The sequence below is a fragment of the Mobula hypostoma genome, chromosome 8 (assembly GCF_963921235.1).
Source record: "Mobula hypostoma chromosome 8, sMobHyp1.1, whole genome shotgun sequence".
Taxonomy (NCBI): Eukaryota; Metazoa; Chordata; class Chondrichthyes; order Myliobatiformes; family Myliobatidae; genus Mobula; species Mobula hypostoma.
Window position 1 is genome coordinate 150,735,781 of NC_086104.1, and position 23,734 is coordinate 150,759,514.

General features: G+C 44.3%; 1 protein-coding gene across 2 annotated transcripts in view; it reads left to right on the top strand.

The window, feature by feature from the left end:
- The window catches only part of tet3 (tet methylcytosine dioxygenase 3), a 336,470-nt gene that overhangs the window by 82,257 nt on the left and 230,479 nt on the right, over positions 1-23,734 (top strand). The gene's annotated exons all lie outside the window — the stretch shown is intronic.

Genomic DNA, 23,734 nt, shown 5'->3' on the forward strand with positions numbered 1-23,734 from the left:
AAAAGGGGCCAAGATTTTCCTTAACAATCTGTCCGCCCCGTGAATGTTGAATCTTATTTGCTTCCCCTTACAGCTGATGTATTTGGGTTTCCGGGCAACGTTCTGGTTAAATGTTAACGCATCAAAACTTTCAGGACATAGTGTGCTGGGGAGTGTAAGCTCGGATGTTGGAGTGAGACACTGGGAGTCCGTTCTCCTGCTTAAAGGAATGGCAGATTCCATCTGAGTTTAAAGAGTTAATAGACGGTTTTTTTCCTCTCTCTGGGTAATGTGATAAGGGGGTTGTCTAGAGGGGACTTTGTTACGATGAGGCTGAATCCTTTTGCTCTTTCCCCAATGCATGCATATTCCAATTGTTGTTTTCCCCCTTTTGTGCAAGAACTTCAAAACTGCACCAGCTGGAATTTGTGCGGCAACTGTGGACGGTGATTTGCATTAATTAGCTGAATTGTTTTACAGTGCAGACCATTTACGCTTTGACAGCCAAACTGACAGGCCTCTTAATTTGATGAGTCAGCACTTGGTTGTTCTCTTACTTGCGTTTGCCAGTGATTGACTGGGAAGCAAAATCCATTAGAATTTCCAAGGCTTGGTCCTGCTTTGACCCATGTCCCCAAGGGAAGGGCACTGTTAAATTAAGAGTCAATACTTTTGTTTTGGGGGGGTGGGTGGGGAGCTTTGTATGCAAAGTAATGCACACTTAACCAAAAAGTCGTCCAGAAGTGAGATTGGCTTGGTTGTCTTTCCCCTGGATTCTTTCCACTTCCTCGCTACTGGCAGTCTGTAAAAAAACGGAGGTGTGAAATGGTGAGGTTTAAGTGACGGCTAGTTATTTAGTGACGTTGCATAGATAAACTCTGACAACAGTGTGAATTTACAACTTGCACCTGCAGTCTGCAATAGGGGCAAGAGGTATTTGCCATGAAATATTCCACAACAATTGAATTAAGCGATCACTTGTAAGCTGAATTTTGCTGCTTTTTAAACTGAAGTCATCCTCTTTCCCGCACCCGCCAAACTCCTTTGCAGCTCCTTTCCAGAGCTACAGGACTATATCCAAATGGCACGAATAGGCAGGAGGGCTGGCAGCCACACAGCACGGAAGTGGTTCTTGGATTATGGAGCTCGTACTGTAATGATATTTAGCTGTAACACTCACGTGGTGTAGGGGGCCCTGTGGAAAGGTTAGCGGGATGGCATGCGAGCTGTTTGGCAGGCATATTTGGCAATCATGCTGGCTGCAAGCACATGGCTCTGAGGTTTACAAACACTACTCCTGCACACGTCACCCGTGAGTCATCATATAAGCGAATGTGCTACAGGATTCGAACAGGAGGTGCATTATGCTTCTGCTGGTCAGAATGAGGATCATAATTCACTATTGGCACAATTATTCTCCCCCCCCCACCCCCCAGTAGAGAGAGTAGCTTTGACACGCTTCAGATGCGTTCCATTTGAAATCCATTCCTTCTTGGAAATGTGTACAGGTTTCCCCCGGCATCCGAAGGTACAGCGTTCCTATGAAACGGTTCGTAAGCCGGAATGTCGTATAGCGAAGAAGCAATTACCATTTATTTATATGGGAAAATTTTGTGAGCGTTCGCAGACCCAAAAATAACCTACCAAATCATGCCAAATAACACATAAAGCCTAAAATAACAGTAACATATAGTAAAAGCAGGAATGATATGATAAATACACAGCCTATATAAAGTAGAAATACTTTTCCACGATCATTGCCTGAACTGTTCTCCATAGCGAAAATCTCACGCAAGCGCTCTCGGCGGAAACACGGCGCAAGCGCTCTCCAATAACCTTCAAGCTATGAAGCTGCCAAATCATGCCAAATAACACATAAAAATACACACCCTGTATAAAGCAGAAATAATGTATGTACAGTGTAGTTTCACGGGAATCGGGAAGACAGCGAGCACACTGATGATGGTGTGTTAGACTGAGTTGTCGGAGGTTGGGGTGGTGCAGTGGCCCCCACCCTCCGGGCAGCGAACCGGGCGGCACCTAATTAATTAGCATGTTTGTTTCGGCTTTTTTCTTAAAGATGTGCTGTGTGCCTCCCAGCTACCGCTGTATTCTCCGTGAATCAGTATCTGTCCGCGGCCTGGGGGTTGGGGTGGTGGGACACTGGGGTGTCATCTCATCGTCGTCTGTTTCCATTAGAGCAGGTAGGTCATCTTCTTCTATGCCTGCCTGTCTCGATGTCGAAGGTCGAGGTTCGTCGTCTGCTGTGGCTGATGTAGAAGGCTTGCTTGACTGCTGAGCCTCGCGCATTTTTCTATCATACAGTTCTTTGTAAGGAGTCAAACCATCTTGCAAGTATGCCCTAAACCGACGTACCCTTTCAAAATTAAAGTTGTACTTTATCATTACTCATTCGGTTTCGATTGTTATCCTTTCCTCTTCCAATTGCATCAGCTCTTCATCTATCAGTTCTTGGTCATGGGATGCCAAATCCTCTTCAACATCATCTTCGTCAGCTTCCACAAGCCAAACTCACCTTGTCCTTACTTTGTTCACCACGATCAAAATGCTTAATTATGTCTAGTTTTACGCTAAGTGTAACACCCTTACGAGCTCTTTCAGGCTTTTCCGATACCATAGAACTCATTTTGCAAACGGCTGCTCACAGGCACGTGTTTAAGCAATGCCGGCGAGAATGCAGTTCCGAATCCGGGGGAGGGCAGCTGCTCGGGGCGCATGCTGCCTTTTATCGCACGCTGCTTTTTTTCGTAACAATGAAAACACCTTCTGTTAGCGAAAACAGGGAACTAATGTAGGTCTTTCGTAACAGTGAGGTTTCGTAAAGCGAGCGTTCGAAAAGCGGGGGACACCTGTATCTGATGGCAAATCTTCTCCAACAGTTGTGTCTTGTCAGTGAGTAGTTTTGCAAGGTTAAGATTAAGGTGAAGCTTAAAGTTAAAAGGTGAAAAATGGAGAGTGAAAGTTCTTATTTTCCGGATCAAAGTTTGTTCCATTTTCAGCTTTGATTGTCACACACTCAACGTCTTAGGAACAGCCGCTTCCTCTCCGCCGCCAGATTTCTGAACAGACAATGAACCCAAAAACACTACCTCATGAATTTTAAGCAACACACATCAAAGTTGCTGGTGAACGCAGCAGGCCAGGCAGCATCTCTAGGAAGAGGTACAGTCGACGTTTCAGGCCGAGACCCTTCGTCAGGACTAACTGAAGGAAGAGCTAGTAAGAGATTTGAAAGTGGGAGGGGGAGGGAGAGATCCAAAATGATAGGAGAAGACAGGAGGGGGAGGGATAGAGCCAAGAGCTGGACAGGTGATTGGCAAAAAGGATATGAGAGGATCATGGGACAGGAGGTCCGGGGAGAAGGAAAAGGGGGAGGGGGGAAAAACCCAGAGGATGGGCAAGGGGTATAGTGAGAGAGACAGAGGGAGAAAAAGGAGAGAGAGAGAGAGAGAAAGAATGTGTGTATATAAATAAATAACAGATGGGGTACGAGGGGGAGGTGGGGCATTAGCGGAAGTTAGAGAAGTCGATGTTCATGCCATCAGGTTGGAGGCTACCCAGATGGAATATAAGGTGTTGTTCCTCCAACCTGAGTGTGGCTTCATCTTTACAGTAGAGGAGGCCGTGGATAGACATATCAGAATGGGAATGGGACGTGGAATTAAAATGTGTGTTGCTTGAATTTCCAGCATCTGCAGATTTTCTCATGTGTACCTCATGAATTTTGCTCTCTTTTTGCTCGATATATTTAATATATAAATGTCTATAGACTTATATCTTTATATATTTATTGTATTTTGTAGCATATTTTTAATGTATTGCTGCTGAAAATCAGCAAATTTCATGACTTACGTCAGTAACAATAAACCTAATTCTGATTCAGTTGAAGAATGCATGGTTTGGCCACAGGTTAAGTTTTGCAAGGCTTGATTGTGTTGTATTAGGCAGGGAGAGGGAGAATGAAATAGGTTCAGCAAAGTGAAAAGACTTGAATGAGTCAAAAAGCTCGTTGGTTGTTTGTCTGCCCTGTTGGGTGTGGTCTTTCATTGATTCTGTTATGGTTCTTGGATTTACTGAGTTATGCCTGCAAAAAAATGAATCTATCTATATATATATAGCTAGGGTGCTGTATTTGTCAATGTGGAGCAGAGTGCGAGTTTGTAAATCTGGTGGGAGCAAAGGATGTTGGGAATGGCGAGGGTGGGGCGCAGTGGGAGGGGTGTGGGACAGGTGGTAGAGAAGGAGTGCTGGGATGGGTTGGGCTGGCGCCGGTGCAGGTGCAGACACATCCAGCCCTGAGACACCGGGCAAGGTAATTTGATTCCCAGCAATTGGTTCATCAGTCCACAATGGAGACCCACATCAGAGACAAGTTTATCATCACTCACATACATCAGATGAAAATTGTTTATTTTTTGCATCAGCAGTACAGTGCAATACATAAAATTAACGCAGTACTGTGCAAAGGTCTTGGACACCCTAGCTATATATACGTGCTGAAGACTTTTGCACAATACTGTATATGGTGACATTTGTGCACTTTGATAATAAACTTACTTTGAACCTTGAAAAGTTCCCTGCCATACACAAGAAAGGTAAATGTGCCTCTCACTAAAGTGTGCTTGAATCTGACTTATTTTTTAACCCTGGAAACTTAAAATGATATCATTCTGACCATTATTTCATCCACTTGACAATACTTCTTCTTGGAGTCCCCACCCCACCAAAACTCTGAGTCCTACACATTATAGGGTGCCACGTGTATTAAAGACGCCCCAGTAGCATAAACGGTTAGCGTGGCACCATTGCAGCTCAGGCGTCAGAGCCTGGCATTCAGTCCTGGTGTCGTTTGTGAGGAGTTTGTACATTCCACTCTGTGAATGCTTGGGTTTCCTCCGGCAACTCCGGTTTCCTCCCAGAGTCTAAAGATGCATCGGTCAGTAGGCTAATTGGACATTGTAAATTGTCCTGTGATTAGGCTGGGGTTAAATAGGTATGTTGCTGGGTAGAGTGGCTTGTTGTGTTGGAAGAGCCTGTCCCTCACTATAACCCTAAGTAAAAAATTGAAGATTAAGACTAATTTCAGTCCATTTGTAGTCAGATTGTGGTACAAGTCCCAGTTCTGTCTAAGAGCTGCAGTTAGACATACGATACAAACAGCACACAGATGGATATGATTAAGGATTACATAGTACACTGTTCACCAAACGTATGAGGAGTTCACCTCAGAAGGGATTAATTGGGTTAAACCTATTGATGTCCGACAAAGAAAATAGTATATGCTTCACAGCACACCATGACCTTGTATTTCAATCTGCTCGTTAATATTCACTCAGTGGCCACTTTATTCGTTACCTCCTGTACCTAATAAAGTGGCCACTGAGTATTTATATGTGGTCTTCTGCTGCTGTAGCCCATCCACTTCAAGGTTTGATGAGTTGTGCCTTCAGAGATGCTCTTCTACACACCGCTGTTGTAATGTGTGGGTATTCTGGTCAGCTTGAACCAGTCTGGCCATTCTCCTCTGACCCCCTCATTAACATAGTCATAGTCATACTTTATTGGTTCCGAGGGAAATTGGGTTTTGTTACAGTTGCACCAACCAAGAACAGAGTATAGATATAGCAATATAAAAACCATAAATAATTAAATAATAATATGTAAATTATGCCAGGAAATAAGTCCAGGACCAGCCTATTGACTCCGGGTGTCTGACCCTCCAAGGGAGGAGTTGTAAAGTTTGATGGCCACAGGCAGGAATGACTTCCTGTGACGCTCTGTGTTGCATCTCGGTGGAATGAGTCTCTGGCCGAATGTACTCCTGCGTCTAACCAGTACATTATGTAGTGGATGGGAGACATTGTCCAAGATGGCATGCAACTTAGACAGCATCCTCTTTTCAGACACCACTGTCAGAGAGTCCAGTTCCATCCCCACAACATCAATGGCCTTACGAATGAGTTTGTTGATTCTGTTGGTGTCTGCTACCCTCAGCTTGCTGCCCCAGCACACAACAGCAAACATGATAGCACTGGCCACCACAGACTCGTAGAACATCCTCAGCATCGTCCGGCAGATGTTAAAGGACCTCAGTCTCCTCAGGAAATAGAGACGGCTCTGACCCTTCTTGTAGACAGCCTCAGTGTTCTTTGACCAGTCCAGTTTATTGTCAATTCATATCCCCAGGTATTTGTAATCCTCCACCATGTCCACACTGACCCCCTGGGTGGAAAACAATGTGTTTTCGCCCACGGAACTGCCGCTCGCTGGATTTTTTTTTTTGTTTTTCACGCTGTTCTCTGTAAACTCTAGAGTCTGTTGTGCGTGAAAATCCCAGGAGATCAGTGATTTCTGAGATTCTCAAACTATCGCAACTGGCACCAACAATCATTCCACGGTCAAAGTCACTTAGATCACATTTCTTTCCCCATTCCGATGTTCGGTCTGAACAACAACTGAACCTCGTGATCATGGCTGCATGCTTTTATGTGTTGAGTTGCTGCCATACGATTGGCTGGTTAGAAATTTGCACTAACGAGCAGGTGTGCAGGTGTACCTAATAAAGTGATCACTGAATGTATGTATGTGTTTGTTAGCAGAGAAAGTTAATTGCAAGATTAGGGTGATATGGGGTGTGGTCATTTAAAAGTGAAGTGATTCGGAATTTCTTCTGGCAGAAGGGGGACCAAAACCATTAAGTAAGGGGTCTATGGAGCCCTAGTTGGGAACACCTGTTTTAAATCAAGGATCTGAATGTCAGTATTGTGTGTCATACCTTTTAATCGATGAATATTTGGTCTTGGCAAGTATGAAGTGTCTCATCCATTAGATCAGGAATTCCCAACTAGGGGTCCATGGATGACTTACTTAATCATATTGGCCCATGGCATAAAAAAGATTGACAATCCCTTTCGTATTATTTTATTTGCACATTTTGTCTTCTTTTGATTGTTGGTCACTCTTTGTGTATAGATTTCCTTTGATTCTATTTTATGTCTTTGTTCTACTGTGAATGCCTGCAGGAAAATGAATCTCAGAGTAGTATATGATGACATATATTTACTTTGACGATAACTTTACTTTGAACTTTGAAGAGGGCAGTTTACATTGACGGGAAATGTTTTCCAGATTATAAAAAAAGTAAACTAGCTGAGGTGATTTAAAGAGATTATCCACTGAGGTGTTTCCACAACCAATGATCTCACTTTAAGGACTCTTTATCTTGTTATTTCATGTTCCCGTTATTTATTGCTACTTACCTATATTTGCATTTGCAGAGTTTGTGTACTGCACTCTGGTTGATCTTTCATTGATCCTGTTATAGTTACTATTCTATAGATTTGCTGAGAATGCCCGCAGGAAAATTAATCTCAGGGTTGTACATGGTGATATACAGTATATGTACTTTGATAATAAAATTTACTTTGAACTTTAAATGGTGAGAGAGTCCAAAACCAAGGGAAACAACCTTAAAATTAGACCCGGAGACATAAAGGGAGATGAGAGATCTTCATCGTTGTCTCCGATTCTCTCTCCATGGGCACTGTCTGACCTGCTGACTCTTTCCTGCGTTTCTTTTTTTCTTTTTATTTCAGGATTCCAGCATCTGCAGGTTCTCCATTGTATTTATTTATTTATTTAGAAATTGAGAGGCTTCCAGCCCAACAACTCTCCTATTTAACCCAAGCAATTGACCTACTAACCGGTACGTCTTTGGAATAGCTGACAGGATTTTCGCCTGTGAGGAAGGGCAGTGTGACCTTGGAAAACCCTCCCCTTTTCGATCTGACCTCTCTTGCACCAGTAGTCCCTCAAGCCTCCTCCTGGCACGTGTCCAGCTGAAGATATACTTGCATGTTTAACCATCAGAATGTTACAGCTGGCAATGAGGCAGTCAAGAGCACTGAATAAAAACTGGTAAGAATTGGACTGCAAACCTTGGTGAAGTCGAAGCACTCCATTTCTATAGTTTCAGAAGTAGAGATTAGATTTTAGTCAAAAGCTTGTACAGAACGTGTGATCACTGGATCACAAGGACGTTGCTGGGACTCGAAGACTGAGTAATTTATTTAGATACGGTGCGCAATAGGCCCTTCCAGCCCTTTAAGCCGCGCTGCCCAGAAACCCCTAATATAACTCTAGCCTAATCACAGGACAATTTACAATGACCAATTAATCTACCTACTGGTACGTCTTTGGACTGTGGGAAGAAACCTGGGTACCCGAAGGAAACCCACATGGGCATGGGGAGAATGCACAGACTCCTTACAGGCAGTGGTGGGAATTGAACCCACGTCACTGGCACTGTAAACCATTGTGCTAACCACTACACTACTATGTTGTAGGGGAAGGTTGAATAGGTTAGGGCATTATTCCCTGGAGTTTAGGAGAATGAGGGGGAGATTTGATAGAGTGGTATAGTTAGGCTAAATGCAAGCAGGCTTTTTCTACTGAAAATGGGTGAGAGGTCATAAATTAAGGGTGAAATATTCTGGAGAACCATAGAAACTACAGCACAGAACATGAGGGGGATCTTCTTCACTTAGAAGGTGGTGTGAGCTGCCGCCAGAAGTGGTAGATGCGGGTTCGATTTCAGCATCTAAGAGAAGTTTGGATAAGTACACGGATGGGAGGAGTATGGAGGGTGATGGTTTCAGTGCAGGTCGATGGGACGGGGCAGAATAGTTGGCACAGACTAGATGGACTGAAGGGCCTGTTTCTGTGCTGTGATGTTCTGTGACTGGAGTTTTGATCTTTGATTTGTCAATTGTAGACATTTTAGTCCTGCCTAGTGAGATAATTGACTGTCCTTCAGTTAGGCATGCATGTTTCTTTATTTTTATTTATTTATTGAGGTACAGCATGGAGTACGTAATCCAGCAACCCCCCAATTTCACCTTGGCCTAATCACGGGGCAATTTTCAATGACCAATTAACTTACTAACCAGAGTGTCTTTGGGCTGTGGGAGGAAACCAGAGCACCACACGGTCACGGAGAGACACGTACAAACTCATCACAGCCAGTGGTGGGAATCGAATCCAGAGGAAGTGGAGGCGTTGATGAGCTTCACACAATGTGGTGTGATTCGATGGTTGTTCTTAATTCTTGATGACACTTATTTACTGACAATGTGGAAGGAAGACACTTCAGCCATTTATTATGCTTTAACCTAAGCAAAATCTACAATTTAAGTCACGTAATGCTGCGAAGACTTAGCATTTAGTAAACCCGATAAAGCCTGCAGATGCTGGAAGTCCAAAGCAGCACACACAAAATGCTGGAGGAACTCAGCAAATCAGGCAGCATCTGTGGGGAAGAGTAAACAGTCGACCTTTTGGGTTGAGACCCTTCATCAGGACTGAGAAGGAAGGGAGAAGATACCAGAATAAAAAGCTGGGGGGAGGGGACAGAAGATAGCTGGAAGGTGATGGGTGAAGCCAGGGGAAGATAAAGGGTTGGAGAGGAAGGAATCTGATAGGAGACAAGAGTGACCCATTGGAGGAGGGGACCCAGGGGTAGGTGATAGGCAGGTAAGAAGAAGTAAGAGGCCAGAGTGGGGAATAGGAGAAGAGGAGAGGGGAGGGAATTTTCTTTAAACTGGAAGAAGAAATCAATATTCATGCCATCAGGTTGGAGGCTACCCATATACTGAAGGTGGCCTCATCTCGACACAAGCAGAGGCCATGCACGGACGTGTCAGAATGGGAATTAAAATGCTTGACCAGCAGGAAGTTCTGCTTTTGGCGGATGGAGCGGAGGTGGCCAATGTAGTTGTCCCCCGAGTTTACGAGGGAACTCTTGAGTGTAGAGGAGGTCGCAGTGGGAGCACCTAGTAGATTCATTGGTCACCGTAAATTGTCCTGTGATTCTGAGTCTGTCTGAGGCCTCATGTCTGAGTCAGTCAGAGTTGACCCTGGATATTGTGTCCTAGCTGTCTAGATACGCAGGCCAGGGCAGTACGATATGGAGAGGAAGCTGTCACCCATGTAGCAAGCTCCCCCTCTCCACGCAACTGATGAACCCAAATGAGCTGCAGAGACTCATACAGTTTGGTACCAGCAGTGTCGAAGGAGTTGCCAGTCAGCCTTGAATTCAGTGTAGGACAGCCTTTGGTACTCCAGCTCTGGATTTTTCCCTCGAGTTTACTCCCAAAACCTTCCCCACGAGTGGGTACAGCTGCAAGTCAGTGGGAGTTTGAGATCAGAGTTTTCCTTCTGCTAGATGAGCTGCCAACCACGGCTGACAAGCCCCATCTGCGACTGGTTTAAAACCTGTCTTTGCCCCTTCTCCTGTCAGTAGAGATGGTTCCAGCAGGCTTAGTAGCTAAGCCACACGTGAAGGCTAGGAGCTGGACTTGGTTGTCAGAGGCTGTTTGAGGTGCACACCATTGGGAGAACTTAATCGTTAGTGGGATCTTATTCCCATTACCACCCTCAGCTATAGCAACCTTAAGGAACCTTTAAGTCCTGTGATTAGGCTGGTGTTAAGAAGGTGGATTGCTTTGTGGTGGAGTTCATTGGGCCAGAAAGGCCCGTCCTGCGCTGTATCTGCAAATATAACTGAAACATATGAAATAAATGGGCAGGCAAGAAATGCTGGAGGAACTCTGCAGGTCAGGTGGCATCTATGGAGGGAAATGAACAGTCAAGATGAAGGGTCCTGGCCTGAAACATGGGCTGTTTATTCCCTTCCATGGATGCTACCTGACCTGCTGAGTTCTTTCAGCATTTTGTGTGTGTTGCTAAAGATTTCCAGCAAATGCAGACTCTGCATGGTCAGAAGGCCCTGTTTCTGTGCCATGTGACTCTGTTGCCCCTAATCCAGTGTTACCTCCTTGGAGAGAAAACTTTAATGCCCTTTCACCTTGTCCCATTGCCAATCCTGTTGAAGCCAACTTTGGGGGCCCTGGCCTCTCCAAGGTCAGGATGGGAAGAGGTTACAGCGATGCTTTAGTAATATTAAGCTAACTTACTAAAGAAAATAAAAATATCCCCCAGCATGTGAGCATTGGCAGGAGTCCCTGAGACAGCTCTGAGTGGAGTGCTCCATGATTTCATCAGCCATTTAGGGAGTCAAGGCAGAGACAGGCCACTTGGCCCATCAAAACTGTGCTATCACATAGCCCCTATCTTATGCTAATCCAGTTAGATCCCTCCCCCCTCTCCCATTGACTGAACTCTGAGTAAGTTCATTGCTGAAGGTTATGTAGTGCGTATTGTGATGTTATCAGAGCCAACAGCTACTTTACATTAGATCAATTCTGCCTCCCCACCCCTGCCAGGAATCCTCCTTTTCTCTGGCCGTGACTCTAATCTCAATTTTGTAGCTGAGAGCGGTGTGGTGAAGGTTCACTGGGATGAAGGAGTTGATAGATTTCTGTTTGTTTATTTATAGAGCCACAGCACGGAATAAACCCTTCCGGCCCCTTCAAACCTTTCAAGCCCAGCAACCCCCAGATTTAATCTTAATTTAATTAGGGGATAATTTGCAATGACCAACTAATGGACTAACCAATACAGCTTTGGACTGTGGGAGGAAACTGGAGCACCCGGCAGAAACCCACACGGTCACAGGGGGAACGTCCAAACTCCTTACAGGCAGGGACAGCAATTGAACCCGGGTCGCCTGCACTGTGAAGCGTTGTGCTGACCACTACGCTACCAGGATGGAGAGAAGTTGAACACGTGGAGGTCCAAGATTCTGAGGGGGTTGATACCAAGAGAATGTTTCCCCTCTTGGGCAAACCTTGTGCTTGGGGGTACTGGCGGAATTAGACGAGAGGGCATGGTTTTAAGGTGCCAGGAAAAGTAGTTATAAGGGACTTGTGAGACATCTTTTTCACACAGATGGTGGTGGGTGTATGGAATGGGATGACTGCCAGAAATGCTGCTGAAATGGGTACAATTGCAATGTTTAAAAGAATTTTGGACATGTAAATGGAAAGCAGAGATTTGGAGGGAAAAGTTCTGTTCTGGTCACCTTATTTTAGGAAAAATATGGGAGCTTCCGAGAGGGTGCGGAGGAAATTTACCGGAATGCTGCCTGGACTGGAGTGAGCTAGGGCTTTTCAAAGTTAACAGTAAACGTTATTATCATAGTACATATATGTCACCACATACAACCCTGAGATCTAATTCCTTATGGTCACGCTCAGCAAATCTATAGAATAGTAACTATAACAGAATCAGTGAAAGACTGCCCAACTGTTCAGCCAGACTGCAGAAGACCACAAACTGTGCAAATGCAAATATAAATAAATAGCAATAAATATCGAGAACATGAGATAAACAGTCCTTCAAAGTGAGCCAGATGGTTGTGGGAACATTTCAATGGCGGGGTAAGTAAAGTTGGATGAAGTTCAAGAGCTGTTATGGTTGAAGGGTTGTAACTGTTCCTGAAGCTGGAGGTGAGAGTCCTGAGGCTCTTGGAACTTCTGCCTGATGGCAGCAGCGAGAAGGGAGCATGACCTGGGTGGTGGCGGTCCTTGATAGTGGATGCTGATTTTCTCTTTGGAGTGAAGAAGGATGAGAGGTGTCTTGGTAGAGGTGTACAAGATGATAAGAGGCATAGATAGAGCGGATAGCCAGAGACTTTTTTCCCCAGGGCAGAAATGGCTAATGTAAGGGGCATAACTTTAAGGTGATTGGAGGGAAGTAAGGGACAGGGTGTCAGAGGTAAGTTCTTTACACCATTAGGGATGGTGGTGGAGGCAGATACATTAGGAGCTTGTAAGTAGCTCCTAGATAATGGATGTTTGAAAAATGGAAGGCTACCTAGAGGGGAAGGGTTAGAATCATCTTAGAGTATGTTAAAATGTCAGGGCAACATCATGGGCCGAAAAGCTTACACTGTGTTGTGCTATTGTATGCTCTGAATCACAGGAAGATATGGGTCAAATGCAGGGCAAGTGGGTCTAGCTCAGACAGACAACCTCATCAGCATGGATAAATAGAACTGAAGAACGTGCTTTGGTGCTGTATAACTCTGACAAAGAATGAAGAGCAAGGGTTGTGAACCTTTGGAATTCTCTACCTGAGAAAACAGTGAACGTGTGATTTTATTTTATTTGTCTAAAGAGGAATCCAGGGTCTTGGGGAACAGGTAGGAATGTGGAATTGAGGCCAAAGTTGGATCGGCCATGGGGAGGACAGGTTTGACCCACTCCTGCTCCTGTTTCAATATTCGTATTGAGTATTAAACAAGGGGGTTAAATTCTATATTGTGTAGTCTGTGTTGCTTTTGTCTTTTGATCCTTGAAGAATACTCGCTGTTTTCAAAGTGGCATCTACCAACGTACCATGCTGACGCAGATGTATCAACGTAACTTGTCTTGATGTGATTGGGGTATCAAACTGTGTGAGTGAGAAGACTGTAGAGGCTCTAGTGTAGAAGTTCCTTCTGACATTGGGTAGCAAGCTGTTTCAAATCTGGACTTCAGCTTCTGTAACTAATGTATACCTGGGCAGGGCAGCTCGTACTTTGGTGTGTACAATGTTCTGCTTCTCAATTATCCTTAAAGCTGTACTCAACATGTGCCCCTGATGATTTATGGTCCTTGAGCTGAAATCTACACAGACTTTGTGAAGGGAGTTAATTGATTCCTTCTGCGCTGACTTGCAGCGTGATACATATAGAACTGTTAGACATGTAAAGTACTCTGGCGGGAAGTCTGAGAGTTAAAAGACATGACTGCTTTTGCTGGATGTCATTAAAGTTTGGTATCATTAAATTCCTTCAATATGTTGGGCAAAATATTTGCTCTGAACTATTCCTAGTTTATGGAGAGGTATCTTAACACTTAATATGGTCAATATACACTCAGTTGGACACTTTATTAGGTACACCTTTCAACCTGATATGGTCTTCTGCTGCTGTAGACCATCCAGTTCAAGATTCGACGTATTGTGCGCTCAGAGATGCTATTCTATACACCATTGTCAAGAGATTGGGGAGGTATTGTAACACTTAATATGGTCAATATACACTCAGTGGACACTTACTTGGTACACCTCTCAATCTGATGTGATCTTCTGTTGCTGTAGCCCATCCAGTTCAAGGTTCAACATGTTGTGTGTCCAGAGCTGCTCCTCTCCACGCCATGGTCAAGAGGTTCAGTCCAATACTCACAAAGTGCTGGAGGAACTCAGCAGGTCAGGCAGCATCTATGGAAATGGATAAATAGTTGACGAAACAGTCAGTTGTTGATTTGACCAAACATCAGAATGGGGTTGAAAGGTGATCTAAGTGACTTTGATTGTGGAATGATTGTTGATGCCAAACGGGGTCATTTGCGCATCTCAGAAAGTGCTGATCTCCTGGGATTTTCATGCACAACAGTCTCTAGAGTTTATAGAGAATGGTGTGAAAAACAAAAAAAAAATCCAGTGACTAGCAAATCTTGCCCTTCGTATCTCCTTTGAAATTACCCCCTCTCACCTTAAATGCACACCCTCTATTATTGGACATTACAACACTGGTGTGCAGATGAACATCTCTGAATGTACAACATGCCAAACCTTGAAGTGGATGGGCTGCAGTAGCAGAAAACCACTGCTGTACCTCATAAAGTGGCCACTTGAGTATAGATTGATGAGGACAATTGGTCGTTTTTCCTCTGATTAGTTAGTCCCCTTTTCATTAAACAATGTAAGCGCTGCCTTTGCATCAGTCTTCATTCGGTTTCTTTATGCAGAAACTCGGAGATTTTAACTTGTATTGCATTTGATTTACTTTATCCTTATTCCTTCTAGCTTGGCTTTATAAATCATTTTGCTTGCCTAAGTCAGCATCCAGTTACCTCATCTCCCCCCTTCAAGAGCCTTTGTTTATTTCTTTACGATGGTGATCATCTCAGTTTGCTTTGGAAGAGTATTGGGTAACGATTTATTAATCATTACTTATGGCTATTTATTTATATTTGCATCTGCACAGTTTGTAGTCTTCTGCACTCTGGTTGATCTTTCATTGATTCTGTTACAGTTACTTTTTCTATAGAGGAAAATAAATCTCAGGGTTGACATACTCCGATAATAAAACTTACTTTGAACTTTGAGCTATTCTGCTATTTGTCCGCATGCTCACTGGAATGTTTGGTTCTACCTGTAAGTCCTGATTGTACTTGATGATTTCACACTGCTTGGGTAATCTTCAATGTGTGCTCGAATGTAAGATTCATCTCTAATAACGGCAGCATCCCAATACAGTCATTGCTTACTTTGCATACAATCCCTTCCCCTTAGCATCTGAGACAGTTTGTTGTCGTTATTCCTCTCCTCGCCTTGTGGCTCATCGGGTGGCAAATTCAGAATCCAAACCAGGTTTATTATCACCGGCATGTGTCGTGAATATTTGTTATCTTAGCAGCCGCAGCAATTCAATGCAATACATAATATAGAAGAAGAAGAAGAAGTAAAAGGTGATAATACTAGTAAATAAATAAGTAAATAACTTTGCCATTTCTTTAGCATTTGTGTGCTTTTTATGAAGCCCAGTTGCTAGCTTGACACTCAACCCAGCACGGATGAAAAGCGTGCAAAGGGCTGGCCGAATTCAAACCCAGGACCACTCACCTTAAAGTCCAGTGTGGATACCCCTACACCACCGGCTGGTATTGCCATCTTGGCAAATTCATGATCACATCCAGCTGCATATTCGGTCTCTACTTCCGTAGGTTTTTAAGAATTGTAAATCAATCTTCAACCTTTGCACTAACTTGCTTTGCCCTGGGTTAATTTTTCAACAGATCCATCAATTCTTTCAATTTTCCTTTATTCCTGAATGTCTTGGAGCTCAGCAGGTTTCTCACTGAACTATTTGTAGGTGCTGCTATCCCAGGACAGACCTGTGTTTGCTTGTTTCTTTGGTGTCATTTAGAACATAGAACATAGAATATTATAGCACAGTACAGGTCCTCTGGCCCCTGTTGTGCCGATCTTTTAATCTACTCCAAAATTTGGAGTAGACACTTCCCTTCCACATAACCTTCAAATTTTCAATCATCCTTGTGTCTATCTAAGAGTTCCTTTAATGCCCATTATGTCTCTGCCTTAAACTACCACCTGAGTTCCTCCAGCATTTTGTGTGCGTTACTCTGAATATCCAGCATTTGCAGAATCCCTTGTGTTTATGTTTTGCTGGGTGGGTAACGTCTGTAATGATTTAGCCTGCTTGCTTCTTTGTCCCAGACACTGACAACCCCTGCAGTGATGGGAGACTGCAGTCAAGCCGTTGAAACCTAATGTCAAATCCAACAACTGTAAATAAATAGCTCTTCCAGTGAAACTTGAAAGACGACAGATCTAGCCCACTGAATATCAGGGGAGGCTCTTCAGGAACACAGAGTGTGTAGAAATTAAGGGAGAAAAGAAGAACTACAAAATATAAATGGCAGATAAGATTGAGGAAAATCCTAAGGCATTTTATGAGTATATTCAGAAATAGAGTGACACTCATTAGCGACCAAAGGAACAATCAGTGTGACCTGTCAGAAGACATGAGCGAGGGTTTCAATAAAGAACTTTCACAAAGGAGAAAGTTGGAGAAAATTGCAGTTGAAGATTTATTTTGGAGCAAAGAAGTTCTGGGGCACGTTAATATTAAATTGCAGTAAGTACTAGATGCATCATAGAACATAGAAAATTACAGCATGGTACAAGCCATTCAGCCCACAATGTTGTGCTGACCTTTTAATCAACTCTAAGATCCAGTAAGCCTTTCCCTTCTACATAACCCTCTGTTTTCTGTCATCTATCTCCCTATCGCTACTGTGCGATCGCGAATCTCCGGAGGGAAGGCCCCAAAATCCTTGGTTTTGCCTGCTGCTGGCGACCGGGGCTGGGATCGAAGCGTTCGGCAGAGATGGTGCTCGGTGCTCGGTGTCGGAGGGCTGGTCGGAGCTCGAAGTTTTCGGACAACTCAGAGTTGGACTGTGGTCGGGCATGGCAGGAAGAGTTTTCTTCCTTCTCCCGTCCACGTGAGATGTGGGGCTTTCAAGAGAATTTGGACTTTTTTACCATGCTCACGGCCTGTTCTTCATCAAGTTACAGTATTGCTTGCACTGTTGTAACTATGTGTTATAATTTTGTGGTTTTTGTTAGTTTTTCAGTCTTGGTCTGTCCTGTGTTTCTGTGATATCACACCGGGGGAATATTGTATCATTTTTTAATGCATGCATTACTAAATGCCAATAAAAGAGGACTGTGTGTCCTCTTAATCTAATCTAATCTAAAAGTTTCTTAAATGCCCCTCATGTAAATGCTTTCACCACTGCCCCAGGCAGTGTGTTCCACACACTCACCAATCTGTGTAAGGAACTTGCCTCTGACATTCCCCTTCCTATACTATCTATCAATCGTCTTATAATGATGTCCCCTAGTAATTAGCTATTTCTGCCCCGGGGAAAAGTCTCTGTCTGCCCACTTGGTCCATGCCTATGTCATCTACAGCAAAGAACTGTGACAGTACTCACAATATTACTCCCATAGGTGCTGGAAACCCAAAACAACACACACACACACACACACACACACACACACACACCCAAATTGCTGGGGGAATTCAGCAGGTCAGGCGGCATCTATGGAAATGAGTAAACAGTGGAGGTTTTGGGCCGACACCCTTCTTCAGAACGGAGTATTAGGTTTGAGTCAAGTGTTGTGCTCAAACCTATTATTGTGACAGTTTTCCTTTTCATATTTTTGTACTAAGTACACGCTTGTAAGACTTTCCTCTTCTTTCCCCCCAAGTTTCGATGAAGAGTTTCCCCTCTGTCTTGACTTTGGAACAATCTTTCTCACTGCCAGATCTTTATATATAGAAATGTGGAGGCTGAGTTCTATCCTCTTGAAAACTTATGCCAGATGAGACACCAAGATGACCCCCTGTGGTCCTTGTAGGAGAACAACTGTTATCTTTGTCTATTTAATTCTGTACAAATATCGCTATCTAAACTATCTACTTTATTGCAGTGTGGTCAGTAGATGTGTCGAAACACACATTGTTTATAGGTATGGTGCCCAAAAGTGACTAATAAATGATTGATAGGAAGGGGTGTAGAACAGGTTCGTGGAAACACAGGGAATAGGAGTTGGATAAGGCCCTTTGGCCCTGTCAGCCTGCTCTGCTTTTTTGTCTGATCATGGCTGTTCATCCAAATTCAGCTCTCCCTTGTGCTTTCCCCCCTCCCCATATCCCCTGATCCCATCAGCTCTGAGAAAGGTATCCTACTCTTCTTTCAATATACACTCAGTGGCCACTTTGGTTCGGTACTTTCCTGTACCTAATTGAAGCAGCCACTGGTTGTGTGTTTTGTAGTCTCCTGCTGTTGTAGTCCATCCACTTCAGGGTTAGGCGTGTTGTTTCAGGTGCTGTTCTGTGCAGCAGTGTTGTGACATGTGGTTATTTGAGTTACTGTCGCCTGCCTGTCAGCTTGAATCAGTCTGGCCATCCTCCTCTGACCTCTCTCATCAAGATATTTTCACCCACAGAACTGCTGCTCTCTGGACCATTCTCTGTAAATTCCAGAGTGCTGAGGAGGGGTGAGGAGTTTCCAAACTGGGGTCCATGGACCCCTTGGTTAATGGTATTGGTCCACGGCATAAAAAAGGTTGGAAACCCCTGCTCTAAGACTGTTGTACATGAAAATCCCAAGAGATCAACATTTTTTGAGATACTCAAACCACCCTGTCTGGCACCAACAATCTTTCCACAGTGGAAGTCACTTAGATCACATTTCTTCCCCATTCTGATGTTTGGTCAGAACGTCAACTGAGCCTCTTTGACCATGTCTGCATGTTTTAATGCAGTGAGTTGCTGCCACATAATTAGCTGATTAGAAATTTGCATTAATGAGCAGGTGTGCAAATGTACCTAATAAAGTGATTACCGAGTGTATATTCATGGCCTGGCTTCAACTGCATTCTGTGACTCATCAGTTTCTAGGAGGAGTTCCCTCATCTTTTGACTCACTCCCTTCGTCTAAGCCTGTAATTACTGGTCCTGGACTATCTGGGCTTTCCAGAATTGGATGGCTTCAGATCCATCCATTCCTGTTGGAATTTTGTCTGAGATCTCCACACAATCTTCTAAACTCATGTAAATACTATATAAGTTTAATTGACTCAATCTTTGTTCCGATTTCAATGCTGTCTTTACAGGAATCAGTCCAGTGTCTGGTTGAGTAGCTGTGTAGAGTCATGGAAGCATACAGCATGGATACAGAGTGGAGATGTCAGTAACCAGTTGTGAGTCCTTTAGGAGCTGAAGTTGCTGTAGTCAATGTCCTTGTCGACATCAAAGCCTGAATGTCAGCTGTTGAACTATTGACTGGTTAGCTCTGGAGTCATAGAACGCTGCAGCACTGAAACAGGCCCTTCAGCCCATTGACCTACACCTGGTCCACAGCCCTCCTCTCCCCTCCTAACCATATACCTGTCCAACTCCCACTCCCACTTCCAAATCTCTTACTATCTCTTCTTTCAGTTAGTCCTGACGAAGGGTCTCGGCCCGAAACGTCAGCTGTACCTCTTCCTAGAGATGCTGCCTGGCCTGCTGTGTTCACCAGCAACTTTTTTGTGTGTTGCTTGAAATTCCAGCATCTGCAGATTTCCTCGTGTTTGACCTGTCCAACTTTCTCTTTAATGTTGAAATCAAACCTTCATCTCCTGCTTCCACTGGCAGCTCATTCCACACTCTCACCACCTTCTGAGTGAAGAAGATCCCCCCGTCAGGTCCCCCTTAAATTGGAGTTCCCAACCTGAGGTTCACAGACCCCTTGATTAATGATACTGATCCATGGCATGAAGAAGGTTGCCTTAAATGTTTCACCTTTCACCCTTAACCCCATGACCTCTAGTTCCAGTCTCACCCAACTTCAGGATAAATGCAAGCAGTCTTTTTCAACTATCTATACCCCTCATAATTTTTGTATCCCTCTATCAAATTTCCCCTCATCTTCCTATGCTCCAAGGGAAAAATAAAGTCCTAGTAGCGATCTAGAAATTCAGTTGATCATTCTGTATTCAGCAGAAAAGCCAAGATGTGGTCTTCCGAAAGCAAGTATAGCCTAAAAAAAGCCTTTAAATTTCAAAAAAGATGTAGTGCTTTCCTGGCATATATGTTGGATAGACCTGAATATGGTGATGCTCTAAGTAACAACTGGAATTCAATTGTAAAAAAAGGTGGGAGAGTGGAAACTTGATTGGACTAACCAATCAGGAGGCACGGACTACGGGGGTATAAATACGAGACATCGTGCTGCCTTTCAGTTTTGCTGGTTTACCATTTCAGTTGTAGGCCTGCTGAATGCAGAATGCTCAAGGTTTGATCTCCTGCCCTGACCACAAGTATCAAGTAAAGGACATACTAGGCCAGGAGACTGCCGGGTGTGGAGCTGTACATTCTACTGCTGCTGACTGCACATAGGATGTCCAGTTCTAAACAGGTAGATCCGCCTGAATCTGTCCCAGACAGGATAATTGTAATGTGACACAACACAATGCCAAGAAAGCACTGCAGAGTATTTGTAATGGTGACAACGCTTGAAAAATCACAACTTATTTACAGAGCACTTTGAGAATTCCCAAGATCATGAAGTGTTCTAAATAAACAAAAGTCCATTTTCTCTCTCCAGTTCCCTGCTCCCTTTACTGGAAAAATAATGATGCAATTCAAGGACTGTGAAAGAGGAAATCAAATTCACAAACATTATTCTGGGAGGGCACTTCTAAGTATTGGTTCCTACAGAGGAACTGCCTTGAGCAAGATCTTTTCAGTGCCAGTTTTCTCTGATTTCCTCCTCACACCCCAAAGATGTGGGGGTTGATAGGTTAATTGGTTGTAGTAAATTGTCCCTAATGTGTAAATGTGTGGTAGAGAAATACACACAAAATGCTGGAGGTACTCAGCAGGTTAGAAAAATGCTGGAGGAACTCAGCAGGTCAGGCAGCATCTATGGAGAGGAATAAAGAGGACCTTCTACACCTGCTGAAGGGTCTCAGCCCGAAACATCAACTCGTTATTCCTCTCCATAGATGCTGCCTGACCTGCTGAGGCCGGATAGTGGTGTAGTGGCATCAGCACTGGATTTCAAGGCGGACGGTCCTGAGTTCGAACCCAGCCGGGTCCCAACCTGGGCAGCAGCGGTATCTGCGCGGAAGAAAGGCCTGGCAATCCTTATCTTGCCATGAGAACCCTGTGGCCCATGAGGTCACGAAGAGCGTATTTCTAGCACCTAATAATCTCTTGTGTTTGGTAGTGCGTGGTGGAATCTAGGGGGAGTTGATGAGGATGCAGAGAGAACAAGCCACATTAGGTTAGGGTGCTTACTGATTATAAAGGACTCATTGGGCTGATTGGGCTGTTTTTGTGCTGTATCTCTCTATATGTCTTGTGGCTTGTTGTATGTTGATGTCACAGGCATTCCGGAGAGACTAACATTAAAATTGGTGGTGTTGTATACCATGTGGAAGGTTGTCGTAGGTTACAACAGGGCATTGATAGGGTGCACAACCGGGCTGGCAAGAAGCAGATGCTGTTCAGTCCAGAAAAGTGATTCACTTTGGAAGGCTGAACTTGAAGACAGAGTACAAGATTAATGGTGGGATTCTCAGCCGTGTAGAGGCACAGAGAGATGCTGGGTCCACATCCAGAGATCCCGCGAAGTTGCTGCACAAGTCGATAGTTTGTTTGGTCTTCATTAGTCAGGGCATTGACTTCAAGAGCTGTGGGATAATGTCGCGGTTCTACAAAGCTCTGGTTGGACCACACTTGGAGTATTGTTTTCTGTTCTGGTTGCTTCGTTATGGGAAGGATGTAGATGCTTTAGAGAGAGTGCAGTGGAGAAGTACCAGGATGTGGCCTGGAGTAAAGAACGTGCCTGACGGGGACAAGTGGAATGAGCGAGGGTCTTTGTCTTTGGAATGAAGGATGCTGAGAGGTGTATACAAATGATAAGAGGCATTAGTAGAGTGGACAGCCAGGGCAGAAACGGCTGATATGAGAGGACATAACGTGACTGGAGGCAAATATGAGTTCTTTGATGCAGGGAGTAGTGGGTGTATGAATATGCTGTTAAAGGTAGTGGTAGAGTCCATTGCATTATGGACATTGAGAGACTCTGAAATAGGCAAATGGATGTGGGCTATGTGGGAGGTAAGGGTTAGATTGATGTTGGAGTATGTTAAAATTGGCAAAACTTTGCAGGCTGAGCGCCTGTACCATTTTCTACTTTATGTTCTAAAGGATAGGGTGCTGTAAGCTTTGATATTGAAGACTGGCAATTCTGCTACATTACCTGAATGCTTAGGTGTTGAACTACCTTGGACTAAGCTGATAGTGTGCCACCAACTACCAGGTTGTTAGTGGAACATGCTAGTTGGTAGTTCTGTTGCTTTGGTTTTCAGAGCAGTCACAAAGCTTCTTGAATCTACCTAGGCAATCTAACATTCTGATCAACATCTCGTTGGACAAGACAGTAGTACTTAAATCTTTAGATCAGGTAGAGTTGATACCAGGTTGAATATATTTCACTCAGTGGGAATGATTTCAATTTGAGTGTCTGTAACAGAGTGAAATGCCCCCAGCTACTTAGTTGGAGCATGGTCAGGGTAGAACAGATGCTTGACTGGACAGTAGAGCAGTGACTAAGAGCTAGTTTTTAAGCAGTGGCTTTAAGTAAGAGAGACTGAGAGATGGAAGGGGGTTGGGGAGGGAATTTTGGAGTCTGACTCCATCACAACTGAAGGCAATGCAGCACACTGCTACAATCAGGATGATTCTGTTACCAGAATTGGACAAAGAGTTCTCAGACAGATAGAGAGTTGGAGGAGGTTGCAGAGATAAGGAGGAATGTCAGGGCTGGCTTGTTACAGAGACAGGGAAGGATGTGGGAACTGGAGAGTCACGGAGATAGGGAGGGATGTAGGGGCCAATGTGTTAGTCACGTGGAGTGGGGTGCTGGGGCTACTGGGAATGGTGGAGTGAGCGGTATGTACTGGTTTGAGTTGGGGCTACAGAAACAGGACGGTGTGTAGGGGTCCAAGAGGGTGTTGCAGAAATTGAGAACAGTGAAGGTTCTGGAGGGGAGGCTGCTGAGTTAGTGAAGGGTGGAAGGATGTACAGCCTGGAGGAGGTTATATAGAAATGGAGGGATATTGTGACTGTTTTCTAACAGAGTAGGTGGCGGTGTAAGTTCTGAAGCAGAGGTTATAGAGATAAGGAGGGGTGTAGCGACCAGGAGGAAGGAAGGGGGCTCACTGAGATATGGAGTTGTGTACAGGCTCGAGGAAGTTACAGTGATAGGGAGGGGTGAAGGTGGGGAAGCAGCATTCAGAGATGAGGAGGATGAGTGTGATAGCTTGTGAGTGTGATGTTTAATGGAGGGTATGTGTATGAGGACAAGCTGAGCATCACTTGGTATCTGGGCCTCAGTGCCAAAATTTAAACTCATGCACAGATGACTTTTTGGGGGGACTTTAGTTTTCTGGTGGCAGGGCAAGGTGTTCGTCCAGGCAGGTGTGCAGGCAGTGGGCCTGTAACGGCGGATCCCGCGACCGAGGGTGAACGGCGGCTGGAGGCGGAGGTGACTTGTCTTAGTGATGGCACTGGCTGATACCTTGGTACTGAGTGGGGGATTGGTCTGATTTCTCACTTGTACATCCAAATCTTCAGTGAATCGTGTTGTCTGCATCAAATCAGATCAGCAAGGATTGTGTCAGGGGGTAGTCTGCAAGTGCC